This window comes from Ornithorhynchus anatinus, chromosome 19, assembly GCF_004115215.2.
Source record: "Ornithorhynchus anatinus isolate Pmale09 chromosome 19, mOrnAna1.pri.v4, whole genome shotgun sequence".
NCBI lineage: Eukaryota > Metazoa > Chordata > Mammalia > Monotremata > Ornithorhynchidae > Ornithorhynchus > Ornithorhynchus anatinus.
This window is the reverse complement of record NC_041746.1, coordinates 8,535,375-8,551,058: the sequence shown is the minus strand read 5'-3', so window position 1 is coordinate 8,551,058 and position 15,684 is coordinate 8,535,375. Positions and strand designations below refer to the sequence as shown.

The 15,684-nt window shown below is 46.9% G+C and overlaps 1 long non-coding RNA gene across 5 annotated transcripts in view; it reads right to left on the bottom strand.

Annotated features, from left to right (window-relative positions):
• Nucleotides 1–939: 939 nt before the first annotated feature.
• The window catches only part of LOC120639012, an 81,473-nt gene continuing 66,728 nt past the window's right edge, over nucleotides 940–15,684 (bottom strand). For 4 of the 5 annotated variants that reach the window (XR_005661109.1, XR_005661107.1, XR_005661110.1 and 1 more), the window contains 4 exons: nucleotides 14,458–14,539; nucleotides 8,290–8,395; nucleotides 1,633–4,486; nucleotides 940–1,334 (listed from right to left, as the gene is read on the bottom strand). This is a non-coding gene — a long non-coding RNA (uncharacterized LOC120639012). The remainder of the gene's footprint in view (nucleotides 1,335–1,632; nucleotides 4,487–8,289; nucleotides 8,396–14,457; nucleotides 14,540–15,684) is intronic. The other variant, XR_005661111.1, reaches the window with a different exon arrangement.

Genomic DNA, 15,684 nt, shown 5'->3' with positions numbered 1-15,684 from the left:
GGGAGGCATTCCAGGCCAGGAGCAAGATGTGGATGAGGGGTCGGTGTCGAGATAGACGAGACCAAGGTACAGTCAGTAGGTTGGCATTAGAGGAGCGAAGTATGTAGCCTAGGCTGTAGTAGGAAATCAGGGAGGTAAGATAGGAGGGGGCAAGGTGATTTAGTGCTTTAAAGCCTACACGGTAAGAAGTTTCCGTGTGCGGAGGTGGCTGGGCAACCGCTGGAGTTTCTTGAATGGGGAAACGGACTGAAGGGTTTAGTAGAAAAACGATCCAGGCAGCAGAGAGAAGTACAGACTGAACTGGGGAGAGACAGGAGGTGGGGAGGTCGACGAGAGGGCCGATGCAGTGATCAAGGCAGGATAGGATGAGTGTTTGGATCACCGTGGTACCAGTTTGGAGGAAGAGAAAAGGGTGGAATTTAGAGATGTTGTGAAGGTCGAACTGATTGAATTTGGTGACCGGCTGTGCAGTGAACGAGAGAGATGAGTGGAGGATAACACCAAGGTTATGGACGTGTAGACAGAGAGGACGGTGGTGCTGTCTACAGTGATACTGAAGTCAGGGGTGGAGGGTCAGGACAGGGTTTGGATGGGAAGATGAGGAGTTCCGTTTTGGACACTTTAAGTGTGGGGTGTTGGATAGACAGCCAAAGAGAGAGAGGCTGAAGGCAGGAGGAGACTCAAGAGGGTGAGAGAGAGAACAGGAGAAGAGACGTAGACATGGGGATCGTCCTCACAGAGATGGTAGTTGAAGCCGTGGGAGCGGATGAGTTCTCCAAGGGAGTAGGTGGAGGTGGAGAATAGAAGGGGACCCGCCACTTGGCCTTGAGGGACTCCCACAATTAGCGGGTGGGAGAGAGAGGAGCCTTTGAAAGAGGCTGAGAATAAGCAGCCAGAGAGGGAGGAGGAGGATCAGGACAGCGTCAGCGAAGCCAAGGTTGGGTGTTTCCAGGAAAAGGAGGTGGTTGACAGTGTCAAAGACGACTGAGAGGTCCAAGCGAGGCCTTGTATTTGGCGAGAAAGAGATCATCGGTGACCTCTGAGAGAAGCGCCGAGGAACTTACGATGCGGTGGTTGACAGTGTCAAAGACGACTGAGAGGTCCAAGCGAGGCCTTGTATTTGGCGAGAAAGAGATCATCGGTGACCTCTGAGAGAAGCGCCGAGGAACTTACGATGCATGTTTGTAGCATCTCCCGAACCTTAGCTGGGAAGGTCTCCCCGGTGTGTTTCCGAGCCAATTACCGCAGTTAGTCTGTCTTCCTGCCTCCCCTAAAATACAATTGGGTTCAGCAATCAGTTGTTCAACAATCCTCTCCATAGCGAAAAAGCCTCCCTGCAAGAATTCAAAAAAAGAAATTCAGGAAGTCAGCCTGCCACTGACGGACCCCACCCTGCCTCGATCTTCCTGTGTTTGACATCTTTATTCCAGAGAGCACCTGCTTTAAGGAGGGAGTCGTCGTCGTCTTCCTGGCTGACAGCAGAGAGCTGGATTCCAGCCACACGCACTGTGTTGTGTTTGGGAATCCCACCTGGGGGTCGGGAACTGAAATGGACTTGTGACGAGAGCTTTCTACCCAAGTGGGGAGGCGGGGCGGGGCTGGGGAAAGATCAAAGCTAATTTCCCTCCAAACCTGTCCACGGCCAGCAGGGTTTACGGGACTGTTCAAGCTGGCGTCCAGAGGTCCGCTGAGATCCATCCTGGAGGGCACTGCCTGTGATTAGCTGCCCTCTGTGGTCTCGTTGAATAAATCAAATCTGTTGGTGCGGACTGGAAGTTTTCTGTGCCGGAAAATATTATCACAGAACATGAACCGGGGCCAGGGCAGCAGGAAGGGAAAGAGTTCAATTTTCTGAATCTCAGAAATACATCACAGGTGACCTCAGGCTCATCAGTCAGCAGAGTCCCTAGTTTCCTGGGACACTCCCTGGGCCGGGAGCCTGGAGGGGCCAGCCGTTAATTATTGAACGGAATGGGACTGGCTGCCATTTTCAGAGGCATCCTCACCAGGGCCGTCGACTGCTTATTGACCACTCGGGTCACAGCAACCTGCCCTCTTCTCCACAGCTGGTGGGTGTGCGTGGAGAGAGGTGGATTTCTGGGTTTATTTGCTCCTGGGGGATTTTCATTCGGGGCGGCTCTCCTCAGCCAAACCCCCAAGAAGTTTAAGTCAATTTCCTTAGACGAGAATTTAGGAATCCTGCTTCCGTGACAGCTCTTCTGCTGTAACTAAGGCCCATCACATCACGGAAACCTTGTTTCCCCCATTTCCAGTAATACGAATTCCTCCTTCATTCATTCAGTGGCATTTATTAAGCGCTTACTGTGTGCAGAGCACTGTACTCTGCGCTTGGTAAAATGCAATACGGCAACAAAGAGAGACCGTTCCTGCCCACAGTGAGCTCACAGTCTAGGGCGGTGGGGGGAGACAGACATCGATATAACTAAACAGACATCAATATAAATAAATTACAGGTATAAACTTAAATGATGTGGGGCAGGGAGATGGGGAAAGAGCAAAGGGAGCAAGTCGGGTTGACACAGAAGAGAGCGGATACTCTGCTGAGATGTTGAATTAGTCGTCGTCGTCATCACCGGTGGTATTCGTTGACCGTTGACTGTGCTAAGCATTTGGGAGATTACAACAGAGTTAGTAGACATGTTCTCTGCCCACAAAATGCTTACAGTATAGAATGGGAGACAGACATTAAATATAAATAATTTAAAATATATAATTCATAGAGATATACTTTAGTGCTGTGAAGCTGACGGTGGAGTGAATAGCAAATGCCCGAAGGTCGCAGTTCCAAGTCCACTCGGTCAGCATATTCACCTTTCTCCACCACTAGACTATACTAACCTCCTAGAGTAGAAGCTACCCGAGGGAAGGGGCGCTGTCTGCTAGCTAATGCACTCACCCACATGCTTAGTACAGTGCTCTGCACAAAATAGGTGTTCAGATGTGTGCCGAGTAACACCTGAAGAAGCTGATCCCTGCAAACGGCACGCCACTGAAGGGAAGAGGCTGGGGGTGAGGGAAAACCAAAGCTTCGACATAGTCTAACTGCGCTCTGCCGGGAGTTTGGACCGGACGGTAGCCGGTTGGGTGGGGAGGAAGGGGCGGATGCAGGAAATGTTGCCTATGAAGAACCTGGCAAGATTTAACACAAACAACAGAAACACACATACGTTCGAGATTTCCGTACAGGGCCCGAGGCCCAGACAAGGTGAGGTTCTGCCCGAAGGCGGGGTGAGGGTGTGGAGGGGAAGACCCCTGAAGGTCCTTTCCTGCTCTGCAATTCTATATTCCCGTGTGACTCGTGGGCAGGATCTGGCTCCCAAAATGAAAATCCCTGGAGATGGCTAAAGGATGAGCTAATCAGCTGCCGCTGCTCAGCTCAAGCCCTTTCGTGTGGCCTCCGTGTGCAGGAGCTCTCCTCCTCGTCTCCCATGGGCTCCTTTCCCCTCGGTTTCCCGATCCGTAGGGGGGTGGAAGGCTCCTCTGGAGGTTAGTGGAAAGCCTAGCCCAAAGCGAAAGGATGAAACAGCTTTTCGGGCTCCAATCAAGAGTGGCGTTTACTCACTTAGGCAGGAATTTTACTTGCACGTCAAAAGCCAGCCAGCCCCGATGAGAGCCCTGAGAAAAACTCCCCACCACCACCACAACACTGGCGAAAAATCACATTTTCACAGGTTAGCAATCGAGCAAAACATTTTTCATTCTTGTCTCAAATTTTTGGCAATGCCAGAGGGCCGTTCGCAGGGGCGGAAGGGAAGACAAATGAGAGGAGCGGTAATATGAGAGACTGCGGATCACAAAGCTGAGGAAGCAAAGCTTTGCCGGATGCTGCCATGACCCTGGTTGGTTAAGAAGTGGTCTTCCCTTAAGCAGGGTTGATTAGCCCGAGCAGCTTCTCTTTGTTTGCTTTCTCTCTGTGTGTCTGTCTCTTTTTCTATTGAAAAGCATATTTTCCTATCCATTAGGATTTCTAGGACCCTGTCAACTATTTCACTGGTCTGCGCTTTCCCTACAGTTTAACAAAGCGCGTATCAGACGGTAACGGCTTCAGGACCGCCTCATAAAACCCTCTTTTCAGAAACCGTGTTTACGAAATGCATTTCTCCTCAGTACCCGAGCTGAACAAATGTGTGACTGTGTGGGAATCAGGATAAAGAAATCCCAGCTCCTCCTCTAAATAGGCCAGCACCACGGATATTAGACGGGTCAAATTCAGTGAATTACATTTTTCTCGAGGAGACGGTGCCACCCAAGACTTCTTAATGATAAGCAGGATCTTACCTGGTTTGGGACCTTACTTGCCTGTGGCGAACAGCTTTGCTTTCTGGGTTTTCTCTAACCACTAGCCTGCACTATAAGCAATAACCATCATATTTTTCCATTGTTTGCAGGACTCGGGGAACTTGTGGTATTTTTGACAGAGCTCATTAAACATCAATGCCTAAAAAGTGGAGAATAAAAGGCGTATCTGTGGGGGAAAAAAAAGAAAGATTTCTTAATCAGGCTTTCATGACCACTTTTTGTGAACAGTTGGTTTAAATTTCCAAATGCCCTTGTTTCAAAGGGACAGTATCAAAACACATGCAAAAAATAAAAGGCTAAATAAAGCACAATAAATTATTTCACTGCATAGGTATTGGATTTCAAAGGGAGAAGAGAGTACGCATAAGGATATTAGAGTGGACTCCACTGGAACTTTGGGAATAGCTGTCAGATATTGATGAAAACAGAGAGACTGTAGGAGATCAGATAAAAGGGAGAAATGATTACATTTGGAAGAACAATGTGAAATTTGTGGCCAACAGAGATTTCAAATGTAAGCTAATAGCAATCCACCAAAGGACACAGTTGGAGACAATCCCATGTATTTAACCACACTTAGAATCAATCGGCATCTGTAAAAATTTTTACATAGCATTTTTCCTCTTTGCGGAATCTGCAAAGTACACATTTAAGAGACCTAGAATGTCAGGAAGCAGGATGATCTCTTAGTGATCCTCAGCCTAAGTGATCTGAACAGTAACCTAGCGGTCTTTGAATTTAACTGAAGTAGTTATGAGAAGCTGAAATCATCGCTCTCCATATATTTTGGTATTATTTTGGGAGAAAAAAAGCCATCGTTCTTTCCCTGAATCTCCTACTATCTTCACCAGGAGGGAGGTTTGCTGGTTTTAAGAGGTTTGCTTTCCCTTCTAGACTGCAAAGGCCACATCCCGAAGCCCATCCTCCTAGCGTGCTTCTTCAGGGCATATGCTGTTCCCTGACGGTGAAATTTTTGAAGAATGACACATGCTAAATTTCCATTTCATTCCCAGATTGTGCCTCTGTGAGCACTTCCTACCCTTCGGCAGGATTTGGCTCAAAATGATTCGTCCTTTTGTATCACTTCCCTAAAGCAAGTCAGGGAGGCTGTTACAGGCAGATAGAACATTAACTCGGTCCACAGAGGAAGGGGAATCTGAGGTAACCGGGGCAGGTGGAGATTCCAACGCTCTTGTCATCTCGAACACCAAGCCGGACAAGGCCCGGGGAGCTGGGCGGTCTCACTCTGGGGTAGTCCAAGTGATTTAGGCATAAACCACGGAGCGGCATGACCCAGTGGTTAGAGCATGTGCCTAGTCAGGAGGACCTGGGTTCCCATCCCGGCCCCGCCACTCGACCACGTGTGACCTTGGGCAAGTCGCTGAGCTCTTCCGGGCCTCAGTTACCTCATCTGTGAAACAGGGATGAAGACCGTGAGCCGTATATGGGACTGGGACCGTGTATCTACCTCAGTGCTTAGTACGGTGGCTGGCACACAGTAAGCGTTTAACAAATACCACGATTATTATTCTTGTTATTTTCGGGCTGTTACTTCATTCGTAACTCTTCCCTCACAGCCATCATCAGGCTGGCACAATAACAGGACGAGTCTCGATTCACTGTTAATTCACTCTCTCTTTACTATGGCAGAACACTCTGGTTTGGGACAGATGCTTTAATGAAAGATTGTATCACGAGCGTCTAGTTCCGCTCTTAGGAAACCAGACCCCGTGGCCCATATCCACTGGATTTTCCTAGACGAAGATTCGCCAGCATGTAGACTCAAGCACCGATCGTTTCTCCATTCGGCTCATTTCTTCTGAAGTCTTTGGAAACTCCCCCTTCGTAAGGACTTGCATTCCACGGTTTGGAGAATAGGTTTCTGTGAAGGGGGTCACAACTTCTGTCATTGAATGATATGTTGTTAACAGTAGAAACTGTCCTCTGCCCAAATGCCATAGATTTTTAAGTGAGGACGTTTAGTGTCTTTGCATAGGTAAAAAAAAAAAAAAATCCCAGTTCCATCTGAAATGGAAAACACAGGCGTGGGAGCTCCTTATTATTACAGAATTCCCATCTGTTGTTACCCTTCAATAAGATTCATGAGACAGAATTTTGAATCCATTTCCATCTTGATTCCAGTTTAGACGGAGGACAAGAAATGCTATTATGCAATAGCAAATTCTTAGGCAAAAGGGATTTTGGTTTAGAAGAGAGTTTTGGTTTAGGAGAGGGTTTATTTTTATATAAAGGGAAGCTCTATTTTGAAAAGTAACATTCATGCTCAAATTGGCTAGGGAGGTAGCAGGAGAGACTGTACACAGCCTGGGAGAGTTTACAGTCCTTACTGGAGGTAGGGGAAAGACCAGTGAGCCCCTGCAGGTCTCTTCTAGACTCACGATCGTAGGACTCCACAGCTTTCCATGACTACTGTTTCTGGTGAGGCTTCGCTTGATTAACCTGTTACATAAATTAGCTCATCCCATGAGCCGATCACCGTGATCGTGTTCCGCTCAGGTGAAACATACGTTATGACACCTGGAAAATCTAGATTTTTCTAGGTTTTGGGGGGCCATCGGAATGAGACCCTAGATTACGTTTGGAAAAGTAATGCGAGTTTAAAAACCCAATAAACCCCCACACACTGAGGAAGTATGGAGATTATTAATGGAGGCTAGTGCTCACATGGCAGAGAATTCCTTCACCATGATCAACAGCCCACGCCTTGACAGAATGTCTCACGTACTGGAGCCATTATTCACAACTGTAGAACCTTAGTGCACGAGATTTGACAGAACAAAAGATCTAACTGGGTTTTATCATCCGCTCAAAATCTCGGTGACATACCCTCCCTCGCACCCCATCAAATCCACCTTTACTACCGTGTCAATATTATTGCATTTAATTCAATTCTCAAGAAAAACACCATCGGTGTATTTCATTTCGCTTAAGTCATTACGAAACAATACGAAACATAGGTCTGACCAAACATGTTTTCTCATTTTGTAAAGAAATGCCAATAGATTAACTTACAGGTTCAGTTTCGTGACCCTCACTCCTCCAAAGAAAAGAAACAGAAATAAGAAGTAAACATCCCCGCCGATGTCTTTTTATAGAAGTAGCAGTGTGAGGTAGGTGAGTTGTAGTATAGAAGGTATGAGGGATTGGTGTTTGCTGCAGTTTTTCCAAAATTAGAAATTTGGTTTTCATGGCCTTGCTGTGAAATAGATGAACATACTCTTAACAAAATAAGGTGATCGGACTTCCCGTTTTGGAGGCCCATATGGTTGAGAGAGTTTATCGGCACTCCCTTATAATATTTTTCTTTAGCATTCTTTTGCAATGGGGCTGTTGAATTCTAATGCTGGCATTTCTTTCCGCAATTCTCTCACTTCAGATGATAGCGCTGAAAACCTTTCCTTGCTTTAGGCACCTTCCTTCCCCTCTCTGAAGAATTTTGACTCACTTGGCTAGGGATTGACACCCATTTCCATTTAGCATTAGAGAATGACAGAACTAGCACATACTCTGAAAAGGAAGTACTGTATTTACGTATTCAAAATCATCCCTCGGTACTCTCAGAGGATTGGTTAGAGAAACTTCCAAGAATGAAGTGAAAATACTTTGGGAGCCCCAGGTGGGGTAGGGGCTGTATCTGACCTGATTATCAGCAAAGTGGATAGAGCACAGGTCCCTGGGGTCATGGGTTCTAATCTCAACTCCGTCAGTTGTCCGCTGTGTGACCTTGGACAAGTCACTTCACTTCTCGGAGCCTCTCACCTCATCTGAAAAATGAGGATTAAGACTAGCACAGAGCATATTTGCCGTTCCCAAGAGCCTCCGCCCTTTACCATAAATCGCCAAGTTTGGGCGCCGGTTTTTTTCCTCTGTTATTTCCTAATGGGGAGGAGGTGTGCACAGAGGGGAAGCCTGCTGCCGCACTTAAGGATCCATAAGGATGTAACTTACCTGTGGTTCAAAGGGATGACAGAACTCGGGAGAGAAGTGTTCCTCTATTCCGTGTATCTCCCCGGGGAAATGTTCAAGCTTTCCACTGTGGCGGCCTTTTAGGTCCCTAAGTGAATGGGGAATATTGAAAATGTCGGTACCGTTATATTGGTATAACAGTAATAGTATAATCACATAACATATATATAGTAGGAAAGCATGCGTGTGTAGGACGTATGATAGACTAAAGCAGCGTGGCTCAGTGGAAAAGAGCCTGGGCTTCGGAGTCAGAGGTCATGAGTTCGGCTCCCGGCTCTGCCGCTTGTCAGCTGTGTGACTGTGGGCAAGTCACTTCACTTCTCTGTGCCTCAGTTCCCTCATCTGTAAAATGGGGATTAACTGTGAGCCTCACGTGGGACGACCTGATTACCCTGTATCTCCCCCAGCGCTTAGAACAGTGCTCGGCACACAGTAAGCGCTTAACAAATACCAACTTTAATGAACATATATATTATACTGTGTATTATGATATATTTCTATGTATATCATATAAACACTGCATTATATGTGTCGCATATGTTGCCATGCTGTTTCTCTAAGCATTTCTTAAGACAGACGTCTCCAACCTGGCATCCCTACAGATTCCACCTGGGGTAAACAAAGACTGTTTTTCCATCCAATCTGCAATCCTTGGGATTTGCGGTACTGGTTAGGCAGAGGATGTTACCAAATTAATTGATCATATGGGAAGTTATCCAGGATAAGTAGAGCAATGACACTCTCTGTGGAGCACTGCTTCACACCCTAAGAAACTAGCCTTTCTGGAGCCCAGAAATGGCAATCCGGGCCCAATTAAAGAGGAAAACACCTCCTTGCTCTATCGACACAGACTGACAAAAGCCAGCAAACTCGCAAAGCTGACACACTGTGGGCTTTTGTTAGTCTATGTCATCACTTGAGCATTATTTAAATATGTTTCTCCTTTTAATTTAATTTCCTGTTTTGTTTTCATAAAGCCATAAATTGTCTCTTATGAAAGTTTACAAAATGCGTATTGTTCTCCCAAGGGACTGGCCCCGTTCCTTCGGTGGGAAATCCCTTGCCAAACAACATAGTTTGAAAGAGTTTTCCCTTTCTCGGGTTTGCATAATGGCCACAGCCATACTCGGATAATGAAAAAAGAATGGAGAATGCATATCCGAGTTAGAGGGTTTCCAGGACTTTAAAGTTAAAAACAACAAAAATTACCGGATCTCCCTCCCCCTTTCCTCTCTCTCTGGGGTCTCGTGCCAACCCAAGGTGCATTTTCTGCTCCCATCCCCCCCCCCGTCACTTAGGGAAAGGAGGTGTTCGATCTGAAAGAGAAAGCCTCTGAGGTGAGCCGAGCTACGGGATATTTTGTCTCTATGTAACTAAACCTTGCACTCCAGCACCGACAGTCTCCTCAGGAACCAAACATCGGGAACTAGCTGTTTAACGCAATTCTGGGCCCTTTCCTGTACTCTTTCTGTTGAGAGCCCATTGCTTCAGCAGGACCAAGTGTTTGAAAACACTAATGTTTTGCATATGGATACGTTTACTGCTCTTGGCGAGCACTATTTGCGTTCTCTCATGTACATTTCTGGGCTAGAATAGGAATAGGACAACTGTTCGCAGTTGATTGTCTACTCATTATTTTGCTGGTTTCTGTTTAGAGGTAATCAGTCAGGCTTACGTTCTTCGTGTGGTCTATTCCCAGGCAATTGGATCGTTTTATTATTGGCACCCTTTGCATGATTATTCTTATATTTTTTCTCTGGTCCTTCTCGTACACCTACTGTCACTGACCTGAAATCCTTAAATGTATCTTATCCAGGAAAGGGAGAGGCAAAGGGCTGGAGACAAGGGAATGAAATTTGCAAAAAAAAAAAAAAAAAAAACTAGCTAGGATACAAATGGTCCTGCCTCATTCTTGAGAATGTGGCTCATTTCAGTGCTAAATAATGCTCCAATAAAATAAGGTGAATGCAAAAACTGTAAGTCATCGACCTTTTCTCGCCCACTCCCAGATGAAGAATATTGATGTTGGTGCCGGTGGGATTTATTAAGCCCTTAGTAAGTGTCAAGGACTGTACTAAACGCTGAGGTCTATACAAGATAATCAGAAAGGAAATGGTTCCCATCCCCCTTGGAACTCAAAGTCCAAGAGAGATGGAGAACAGGTGTTTTATCCCCATTTTACAGATGAGGAAACCTTGACCCTCAGAAATGAACTAACTTGCTCAAGGTCACCCAGTAGGCTGTGGTTTGCATTGTGTTAGATTCGAAAATTCTTTGTTGGCCTAACGTTTCTACTCCCAAGCCAACCCCATGGTCGCAGATGTAAATCAGGGCTGTTCACAATATCTATGTCTTGGTATTGTATTTTTAATTAGGCAAGAAGCGAGCAAATTATTAACCCCCGTCTCTTCAGAGAACATCTCTGCCGACTCTGTTGTATTCTCCCAAGCCCTTAGTACAGTGCTCTGCACAGGGTAAGTGCTCAATAAATACCACCGATTGAATGACTTGCCCATTCTGTGCTTTTTCCACTAGATAGCTCTTTCCTATTTCCCTGCCCCTCCCTCCTCTCTTCCTCCATTCCTAGACTATCTGAGTTGTATCCACACACTCCCTGAACCAAGAACAGTGGCGTGGCCCTCGGTCCGCATACACGGTCTCCACAGGCCGGGTTCGCTGGCTTCCCCGCAGATCCCGGCAGCGTCCCCAAGCCCAGTTGGCCAGGGAGGCGACCAATTTGGCAGGGGATCTGGGAGACGGGTAGGGAAATTTTTCCTTCCCTCCTTCTCTGACCGGCGCATCCCGAGCATCTATTTGGATGCAGAGGGAAATGTGTATCGTACCTATTTGGCAGAAAATGGCCTTTGCGTGGAAAGTACAACCGGCACACACCATTTTAAAAAGTGGTCATATGTGCGGTTAAATATACAGTACATCCACGACAAGAAAGACACTGCCAGAACTCCATTTTGAAGCTACAGTGGCAAAGTAGGTTGCTTATTTAGACGATTAAGATCGAACCCTCACCCCGACCCCCGACCTCCCAATTTGGCACTGCCCCTCTTTGCACTTCTTGATCCCGTTATTCATCTGAGACTGACAAACACAAGAGGGCACTAAAGCAACAAATAATTCACTTTAGGTTCTTTCTACCCCACTGCAGCAGTTGGCGATAACACAAGAAATAGGAGCAAGAGATAGGCGTCCTTCACGGGCGAATATGGGGCCACTGATGATGATTGTATCTGAATGAGCAGGTGTGGTTGCAAAGACTGGTGGATGATCAACAATGTGGAATTTGAGTGCCCACGGTGTGCAGGTCACCGTACTAAGCGCTTGGACGACGACAATACAACAGAGTAGGTAGACGCATTCCCTTCCTACAAGGGCTGAGTTTCTGGTATTTTAATGTCTGTGTCCCCCTCTAGACTTTAAGCCCCCAGATGTAAATCAGGGCCGTCCACGATATCTGTGCCTTGCTACTGTATTTTTAAGTGGAGAATACCGGACTGCTCTTTCCAACATGGCCAGAGTGTCTTCTGAGTCAGCGAGGGTTATTGACTTGCCCCAGTGAATTGTAGCAGTCTATTCTGCTTCAAACCACTACCATTTTGGAAAAAAAATCGGCCACGATAAAGAGAAATGCGCTGAATTCAGCAGAATACAGCGGCAGGATCGGGTTGTCAGATAATAATGACTGCGGTATCTGTTAAGTGCTTCCTGCGTGCTGAGAATTGTAAAAAAATGACAGGTGATCAGGTCGGATATAGTCCCTGTCCGAAATGGGATCACAGTCTAACTTGGACAGAGAACAGGTAACTTGACCCCTATTTTACAGATGAGGAAACTAAGGCACAGAGCGGTTAAGTGACTTACTCGAGGTCACCTAGCAGTCAAGTGGCACAGAAAGAATAAGATCCCAGATCCCGACTCCCAGGCCCAAGCTCTTTACACTAGGCCACGCCGCTCCATTTTAGTTGCAAGAGTATGAGCCAGCTTGAAGAAGTGTGTCTATTAGTAGAGCGCCGGGTGCTTAGTACAGTGCTTTGCACAGAGGAAGCGCTCAATAAATACGACTGACTGAATGAATGAAATGAGTGTACGGCCATATTCAGGCTTAAGTTTAAACGAGAGAAATGTCTGTTACTATCCAGCTCACCGGTATATCCACAGTCTCAATTCCCGCGAGAATTCCTCCCGTTGAAAGGCCGCGGGCCCGGCCCCGATATCAATCACCAAACCGAGCATGCAGAAATGACAGTCGCAGAAATATAGGGTGTGCAGTTCTGTAATTATCATTGGGCCCCTTCCAGACATCTCTCAGCGTACGGGCCTCCAACCGAAGCACCCCATGTGGAAGGACTGCGAAGCTGGAGTCAGTATGTTTGTAATGGAAACAGAGCAATGACCCCACCGATCCCGGCCAAGGTCCGGGCTGCCGTGAGATACGTTGCTCTTAACAGAGAAGTGGGGTTGCCAGCACAGGGAGGAAGTGTTCTCCAATGGTAAGCCTGGTGGGGTGGAAACCGCAGCCTCGGGCTGCATCTAAACCCCCTTCCGCTCCAGCCCAGCGATTCGGCAGCCCCAGCCCGTCGGTCACCCAGTCTTAGAGCCTAATGGAAAGACCAGAGTCCTGGCGGTCAGAGAACCCTGGTTTCGATCCCGGCCCCGGCACGGGTCGGCTGCGGGACGGCGGGCAGGTCACTTGTCCTGTGCCCGAGTTCCCTCGTCTGTAAAATGGGGATGAAACACCCGTTTTCCTCGCCGCTTAGATTACGAGTCCCAGATAGAACAGGGACTGGGTCCAATCTGATTATCTTGGATCGCCCTCAGTGCTTAGGACACAGCGCTTAATTAAAACCAAAGTCGGTATCGCTATTAGCCGAAAGGTGGTATGCGATTAAGGTGAGGGGGAAGCAGCAGGGAGGGGTTTCAGGTGGCGGGGCTGAAAAGGTAGAAAGGGATTAACAACCAAAACGTAGTAGTAATCAAACTCAGGGGTTACTCTGTACTAAGCTCTGAGACCAATACAAGATGGGCGCCAAGAAACAGGGAGAAAGACAGAGAAAGAACAAGCAGATAGAGGGAGTAGAAAAGAAGTGGCAGTGTGGGGAAAGACAGAGGGAAAGAAAAAGGCAGGGAGGAAGGAGAGAGAAAGACTGCCAGAAAAGAGGAGGAGAGAAAAAAGAGCTAATGAGACTGGAATGAGGAGAACACGGGGCCACAGAACGAAATGAGCAGAAGGAATGACAAGCAAAAGGAGAGAAGGCTCACGGTACGATCACTGTATTAAGTGCATGGGAAAGTACAGTACAACAAGCTTGGTAGCCACGTTAACCGTCCAGAGGAGTTTATAGTCTAGAAGTCTAGAGAAAAAAAGCACAAGACTGGGAAACGGGACACCTGAGTTCTAAACCTGGCTCTGCCCTTTGACTGCTGCGTGACCTGCTGCTTACGGCCTGCTGCACTCAGGGTGATTCTCTTGTCTCTCGATCAGAAGTCTCTCTCGATCCGGATGCCTCTTCTCTGAGGGCGCGTCAGCAGCAGCCGAGGGAGGTTGTTGTGAGGACTCTCTGCCTTTCATTCTGCCCTATGTATACAGCTACGATGGGGCTGGGGCAGAACGGATTCTTTTGCGGTGACTGCTTTCCTTCATTGGTTTTTAAGGTCTTGGCCTGCCCCCCTCCCCCCCATGTTGAGTTCTTTCTTCCGCAAAGCCTGAGAGGCTTGAAGACACTAATGAAGCGGGGAAGCGATCCTCTGAACTGGGAGCTCGCTGTGGGCAGGGAACGTGTCTACCGACTCTCTTGTATTCGACTCTCCCGAGTGCTAATTACGGTACTCACCACATAGCTGTCAAAGCAGTGTGTCCTAGTGGATAGAGCACAGGTCTGGAAGTCAGAAGGAGCTGGGTTCCAATCCCAGCTCTGCTACCTTTCTGCTGTGTGACCTTGGGCAACTCACCTCACTTCTCTGGGTCTCAGTTCCCTCACCTGGAAAATGGGATTGAGACTCTGAGTCCCATGCGGGACGGGGACCGTGAACAACCTCACAGATTTGTATCTACCCCAGTGCTTAGCACGGCGCCTGGCACAGAGTAAGTGTTTAACAAATACCACAATTATTATTATTATCATTAATAATAAATACCATTAATAAGGATGAAGTGGCTGCTAGAGACCCCGGAGAAAGCAGACATCAGCGGCTGGGGAGGCCCGATGGAAACTGCCAACTGTTAATGGGTGAAACAGAGACAAAATAATGTGCGAATGTTTATCCCCCAGACACACTCAGCTTCTCGGAAGCACAAAGAGCGTGCAAATATCTTAAGCCCAGTGGAGCCCTCCGGCCCCACATTATTTATGTACAAACCTGCCATTTCTTTTAATGTCCGTCTCCCCCCCGGAGTAAGTCCTGTGCGGGCAGGGAACGTATCGCCACTCTGCCGTATCTTAATCTCCCGAGCGAGTAGTACAGTGGTCTGCATTTTGTATTATTGCACACTGTAATGTTAAGTACATAACGTTATGTACTTAACTCCACCTCTCTTTGGACACCCATGACACCCTTGTGGATACTTGTTAATGTATCTCTTTTAATCAGTGCTGATAATCATTTTTTCCTTCAGTTCGCATCGTGTCTTCAAAATGTGATTCTTCAATTTACTTCAATTATTAAATATTCAGTGGTATTTAGGGGGGCCTTCCTGAGTGCACAGCACTGTTCTAAGCCCTTGGGAGACGACAATACAGTAGACATGATCCCAGCTCGCAAGGAGCTTGCCTTCGAGTTTTTTTTAAGAAAGTGTCACTCCTCTAATTCATCTGCAGGAAGACTAGAGATAGACAGACCTCACAAAAAATACAGGTTTCATGCCCATCCCAGGAGCTCATCACAAGTTCATTTTGAATGAGTGAATAAGCAAAATTGCTTGAATAGAGTCAAAAAGCAAAATATACTCTGTGCATCCATCTGATAAATTGAGTTGACACTTTACAGAATTTCTCGGTGAAAGCGATGAAGTCTTAACCTCCCAAGAGCAAACTTTCTACGGAGCCCTGACTGAGACATTCCAGTATTTAGTCAGAATTAAGGTGTCTGCAGATTAGCAAACTCATAATTATCAAGGTTCTACTGTACAAGCTAATGACTTGAGTCAACAAATTACATTCCTCCAAATAAATCTAGGCCTTGTTGAACTTGGCTGGTCATAGGCTCTTTCAGATTCTTACCTTTCTCATTTCTTTTTCCAAATGACTCGGCATGTAAATAAATGTTAGGAGCTGCTTTGTGACCTTGCCACTTATCAGAGGTAATTTTTTTAATTAATTTTCCAAAATAAGAAGTTGGAAACACGATTCACTGGCACTAAGGCCT